Here is a 7,079-nt window from a genome sequence, read left to right as displayed (position 1 = left end):
TCCACAAATAAAAGAGTCTCATACATCAATTTGGTGTCTAACTTCACTATGATCCTAATTTTAGATAATAATAATATATTCTTTTATTTATTATTATAATTAATAAAGATATTATTCATTCTGCTTTGTAAAATACATTTACGATCTCAAAAAAATATTAATAAAAAATAAATGACATTAATGAAATAAATGTAAAAGTGTTCGCTAAATTAAGATAAGAAGAAACATTTGATTTAACTATTTAATTTTACTTGTACCTGGACAATAATTTAAATATAGCAATAAATAAAATCATGCAATAACATTTAAATTGCTCACATCAAGTCTAAACCCATGAAAAACTTAAAATCATTTGTAGAATCATTGTTGCATGAAACTGTTCTAAACATGTTATTAACTACGGTAGGTAGGTAAGATGGAACGAGCCAAGAGTCATGATGTGTCACGCCCCCAAGTCTACGGTAATTTTTTCAACCGTTCCCGTCGGGGTGCGGCACCACCGTGTACTTTCTTTTCGTTAATACTTGTACATATGGACTACGCCTTTCACATAAACATACTTAGTTCATCTTCTCAATTAAGTAAAATGCATTAATCTTCATTCACGTTTATAACCAATATGCAATTAAACCATGAACATAACAATTGCACACAATTATATAGGGAGGGGCAACTCCCGAACGAGTTCGCCCAATATCAATATATTATGAAACTCTTCAATAATACAACCATACAAGTGTGCCGGGCAAAGTCCACGGCCAACACTTAGAAATATTAATAATATAATAATATCCATTTTTAAGGTCACAGCCAAGCCAGACACCAAATTGGTGTATGAGACCCCCTTGTTTGTGGGACAAGGGACCCACCTCCGCGCAGCGATTTGACTGCTAAGTCTACGAAGGCATACATACTCTACCCCCCTCTGGTTTTGAACCTGTGACCTCTTAGGAGGAAACACATGCTCTTAACCATTAGGCCCACTCAAGTATTACAACAAGGCAAGATCGCCTTTTACAACTCAATGCCAACCTCCCTTGGTAGGAGCGTGCTCACCCGAGCCACCAGAACTCCTTCAAGTCAATTCCGCACTGAACCACCGTTTTACCGTGTACCGTCGACCTCAAACAGTCCTCTAGTAAAACTGCGCACTTCTCCTTATGCGCATGAGAGATGCACACTTCTACTGCGTCCTCTTTACCTCTAGATCGAATGCAAGAGGAGAGCGAAGTGCTTGATGCCAAATGAGCCTTCTGCGCCTTGCATATATAGGCTTCTCATCATTTGGTGAAGGGGTGTCAGCTCTTGGGCCGACCCCCATAATCCATGCGTTGGAGCCCCTACTTTATTATTTGGTAGGTCGGCCCTTGCCCAAGGGCAAGGCCTCCCTACGCTCCTTATAAAGTCTGCAACTCCCTTCCCATATTTTTCTAAGTGTAATGTATGTGCTCCAAAACGTCGCAGCCAACTCGTCTTAACGTCGCATCGCTGTTTCGTCCATGTCGCACGCCGCCTGGTTGTCGTCGCACTCGTCCGCCTGCTGTATGGAGGGGCGCCCGCCCAGGTCGCCCTCTGTTCGCACACGCCGTCCGCTGCTCAACCGTGCCGCGCCCTCATCGAACCATGCCCGCGTCCACACAACGCCATCGTCATGCCTGTCGCTCGGTCGTTCGTCCATCGGGCGCGGGCCGCCCAAGGGTCGCCCGCCCATCGGGCGCGGGTCGCCCTCGGGTCGCCCTGTCGCCTACCGTTTCAGCTCGCCGGTCCAACGCGCCCGAGCCTCAACTGTCAAACCTGTTCACCGGGTCGGGTGGCCGCACCCGCGTCCTAACTTGCCGCAGCTCGTCCGTAGCTCGTCCTCGGTCACCGGGTGTCTCCCCAACCGCAGCTCGCAAAACTATTTATCGGGTCACCGTGCACGGGTCGCCCGCCCATCGTGCACGGGTCGCCCACTGGTCGCTCGCAGGTAAATGTGGGCAACGAAAAGACATGCTAAAAGTATTACAATGTTCTTCCCTGGACACTGTTTGTTGTGCAGAGAGGGTTCTTCTGCTTCAGGGCCATTTGACCAGAACTAATACTGCAACAGATTCTGACCTTTATCCTCGTCATACATGAAACGATTCGGAGTAAATTGGTGTGCATCCTCGAAGACCTGGGGATCTCTCATTGCCATGGGCTGATACCCCGCCAGAAGCTCGCCTTTCTTCACCTGATACCGCGCATCGTGCGACTCGAGAACGAAATCTTCCCTCGCTTTCGCATACTGAAACGGAACCGGCGGGTCCATCCTCAGCACTTCGTAGACCGTTGATCGAACTAGACGCATGCGGTTCAAAGCCTGTGCGCCTAGGCTGTTGTTATTAGCGCGGAATGCCCCTCGAACCTCTTGTGCCAGATTTCTCAGCAATTCACCACCCACTTCAACAATTCGCTTGATGATGTTTGGAAACAAAATCATCAGTCCTCCGAAGGCATTGAAACAGAGCATGAAGAGCAAGTTATGGCACGCTTCCTCTTTACTCACACCTGAAATCTGATGTGTATCAAGAACCTCCGTTTCGTAAAAGAAGTCGCGCAGCCTTTTGTAGTCGTTACGCACCAAAAAGGGCGGCAGAGGGACCGCATGGATCGTGATTTCGTCGAGGATCTTTGGTAGGATGCCACTACTGGCAATGGGAGCCAGTTGAAGCGCAAGCCACTTTTTAACGCAGGAAGGCCCATCGTTTCCGAGTTCCGTTTCACTGGGGTTTCGGTTCACGATACACCTGCACAAAAAATTAAAGAGCATATGTTCATTATGGGCATTAAATGGTTTTTTTCTGACTTCCGATAAGTCTTTCTCAACGACCGCCCATAGCTCTTCTGAAACCTTGTGGAACTCTGGAAACCACCTGTGGGCGTTCATGTGGAGAATATCTAGGCAAAATTTCTTGAGGTTGGCGTGATGTTCTTCTGAGGGGTCCATGTAGGCCAACATCCTGAAGTCTCCAGTGAAATTAGAGCTGGGAATGTAATTACCAATGAAAACATTTCTTTTTTCGACTTTCGTCATGCGAACAGCACGCGGAAGCTCTTGGAGTCCAGAAGAACGATGGCCTGCGCCTCCGGAAACAGTGGCGGCCCTGGTGGCAGATTCGCCCTATAAACAGTGCTCTTGTACTTGATCATTCGGTTTTTGAAGAATTCTTGTGGACCTTCTTTCACGAAGTAATCATACCTATCCTTGATCGCTCCGGCAATTCGGAGGCCATACGTTCCGGGAATGTCCTTGGACGCCGTTGCAGAAGCCATACTTGGTTACAGGCTGAAACACAAGTCCACCGCTTGATCGCTACTAGGTAGCAGTGAAAACCAGCGTGGGATGTTTCATCAAAACATCTTCTCGGTCTATATTTATGCAAAAAAATCACAAATTGAAAGTTGTGTAGCATCAAGAATTATCATATCAAGAATTTTAATGCCTGCCACTCGGCGTCAAAAAGCCAGATTCTAAAGGTGTACAGCGTTATTCGGAAATGAGAGCGTTTATTTCGAAAGTTATTCCGAAACAGCGTTCACACCAACAGTCATCCTATTGTGGATGCCAATAGTTGTACCAGCGATGTCTTTTGGGTTAGAATTGGACTAGTCATAATCTACAGGCTATGGCTAAGTCGAGATTAATTTGGTGTGGGGTTGAAGGAGTTTTTTTCGGGGGCTTATAAATAAGTAAATAAAAATAGTTATATATATTTTATATAGTAAAAGACTATTTTTGCAATTTATCTAATTATTAATTTCTATTAAAATACAATGCTCTTAGTCATTAAATTCACTCAAACTGTATGCATACTGTATACTGTATTCTAAATACATTACTGCAAATAAACTCTCTATATATATATAACTCAATTTTAGTCCGTTAATTTTCGTTCGAGAATCGATTTCCTCCTTCGCAAAGTTGCTCAGTGTTTGTCCGTTCTGTACATCGTTTACTTGGCAAAATTAGCCAGCGAATAACTCCTCACGCTTTTATCCTCGACCGTCATTCTCGAGCATCTTGATTGCTGGGGCCATGTCAATTAATCGGCTGATTCTTTAGGCATAAATGCCATGTGAATTTATACCGTTTTCTTGGGCAGCATGGGTACGTCCAATCCTTTTAATGAGCTATGGAAGGTTGAAGGGCCAAACATTCATACATCAAATCAAGTTTCAAGGGCCCCACATCCATACATCAAATCAAATTTTCCTTCTTTATGGGGAGCAAGTCTGAAGGGAAAATAATTTTTTTTATTTTAATTGGTAATGTAAAAGAATTAGCGTTATATTTTCACTAATGGTGAAAAATGAGAGGCTTTAAAAGTGATGAAATATATTTTATTGCCATTTAACTTTTGGTTTTATTTATAATTAAAATTTATTTTTGAGTTTTAAGTAGAAGGTTGGTTTTTCTTCTCTTTACTTTTTTAATCTTACACATCTTCTATGAGGCTTAAAGGACATAAGTCGAATATCCTTATAAGTGTGTGGCAGAAGGTTATCAAAATCAAAGTTGTGATTAAGAAACTTTATGAATTGAGAATTTATCAGAATTGGACGAGAACTCGTAAAAAAGTTAGACAAAAAATCAAAATATATAAAATATGTTAGATTTTGAGTTTTTATGATTTTTTTTTTGGAAAAATACTCTTTGGATTACCTAATGTATTGTATACATCTTGTTGAGCTTTCGAATGCCAAGGGGATCCATCTTTATGACAAAAAAATAAGTGATTGAAAAAAGAGCTAAAGTGATCAGAGAAGGTGAATAAATAGGTGAATAGAGAAGGTGAATAAATAGGTGAATAAATAATGAATGAACAAAAAATATTTAAAAGGCTGGTTAAAATGTTAAAATTACAAAAAAAAACCTAAATTAATTCATTACAAATGAAATAAATGACTTAATAATATCAATTAAATAAATAAATAAAGAATAGTAATTAATTATTAGTAATTAATTAATTAATTAATTTATGAATAATTAATTATTTATTTATGGTAATAAATAAATAATTATTGTTAGAAAATTATATATTACAAAGCAATGGAACATATAAATATATTGCAGAAATATAAACACAAAAAACACATAAAACAAGAGAGAAGCAGATATAAGTGGTTCACCCAATTTGGGCTACATCCACAGAGAAACAACCAATCCTTCCTTCTATATTATCTAGCAAACTGAAGAGATACAATCTACAACACATCCATTGTAATTCCCTCTTCGTTCTCACACAATCTCCTCTCTCCTTCTCACATAGAATATTGATCTGCATAGACGCAATACAATTCTCTCATATATAGCTAGGGGTTGTCTTCTAGGGCAAAAAACCCTAAATTAAACATAATTTCTAGCGTGAGATCTCTGACTAATGAACTGTCCAAATTAACTATGAAATTACAACATTTTACAAGGAAATTTTACATCTATCTTTAGCTTTAGGGGCACTACCCGTGATCCCCTACTGGGGGGGGCTCCAAATAATCCTCGTCGCCCCCCGTGGACCCCCCTAGCGACACACATTTTGTGGGCAGCATTGCCACCACATTACGAACTGGGGTCCAATGCTGCGATACCTCTGAATAAACAAGATAATCAGGCTCCACACCCAACAATTATTATTATAAGTAAATAGTTAATAATAAGTAATAAATAAATAAATAAATAAATTTATTAATAAAAGCTAAAAAAACATTTAATTAAATGGCTAACGTAGCATTCTTTTTTTACTTGTCCTTGTTATCAGAAATGAGGATGGTATTTTAGGACATCAAGTTTTTAGGAAGAAAACCCACACTCACAACTATATTTGCATTGAATCTTACCATCATCCATCCCACAAATTTGGTGTCCTTAATACTCTTGCTATTAGGGCCCTTAGAATATCCAACTATGATCACCTTAATGAAAAAATTGAGCACTTTACCTTTGTATTTAAGAGTATAGGATACAAGGATAAGGATTGGTATTTTAGGACATCAAGTTTTTAGGAAGAAAACCCACACTCACAACTATATTTGCATTGAATCTTACCATCATCCATCCCACAAATTTGGTGTCCTTAATACTCTTGCTATTAGGGCCCTTAGAATATCCAACTATGATCACCTTAATGAAAAAATTGAGCACTTTACCTTTGTATTTAAGAGTATAGGATACAAGGATAAGGATATTAAGAAAGCTGTAAAGAGAGATGAAGAAAGTGTCCTCTCTAAGGGCCCTCAAGCTAAGTGTGGTAAAGTATTCCTTCCTTTCATTCAAAGAGTTACAGATAAGATCACAAAGATTTTAGGGAAGAATGACATATTCACTCACTTTACAACATCTGGAATGATTAAGCAAAGAATGAGGTATGTCAAGGATAGCATCGATCAACAACAGTTTAAGGGAGTTTATAAGATTGATTGTTCTTGTGGCAGAAGTTATATTGGAGAGATAGGGCGCTCTTTAAAAACAAGACTAAAAGAGCACAAAGCCGATATTAAGAATGGAGTATCGTGCACTTCATCCCTTGCAAAAGACTCTTTAAAGACCAAGCATTATGTTTGTCTGTAATGTGCCAAAGTTATCTCTATGGAAGAACACTATCAAAAGAGGAAAATCAGAGAAGCACCTTAAATTATCAAATATCCACACAATCTTGACAGGAATGGTGAGAGTGAGATAAATGGAAACTGGCTTCCCATAATGAGTCATATCAGCGCTTGAAGGTCTTTCCAAGGTATAGTATCATAGGTATAACTTTCTTTCCTTTCCTTATCTTGAATTTCTTAAAAAAATTAGCTCCTTCATTAACATTATTTATATAAAAAAATTAGCTTTAGTTTCTTATTAATTTATTAGCTAGTTGTTTATTTATTTCATTAATTATTAATAATTATTTATTCATAATAATATTTTATTTATTTATTATTAAAAATAAATAAATTATTATTATTTATAGGTGAATGAAGTAATTATTAATGGTATGCTATTATTTGTTTCTAATTCTTGTTTGTTGTTTATGATCTATTAATCTTAATTATTTAATTAATTTTTTTATTAGTTG

General features: G+C 38.8%; 1 pseudogene; it reads right to left on the bottom strand.

Moving 5' to 3' along the window:
• Positions 1–831: 831 nt before the first annotated feature.
• LOC149248124 (allene oxide synthase 1, chloroplastic-like) lies at positions 832–3,394 on the bottom strand (annotated as a pseudogene).
• Positions 3,395–7,079: the final 3,685 nt, after the last annotated feature.

The sequence above is a fragment of the Pinus tabuliformis genome, chromosome 7 (genome assembly GCF_031772625.1).
Source record: "Pinus tabuliformis cultivar Carrire ecotype Pingquan chromosome 7, CPIR1, whole genome shotgun sequence".
Lineage (NCBI taxonomy): Eukaryota > Viridiplantae > Streptophyta > Pinopsida > Pinales > Pinaceae > Pinus > Pinus tabuliformis.
Note: the sequence above shows the minus strand (reverse complement) of the source record. Positions and strands in the feature narration are given on the sequence as shown.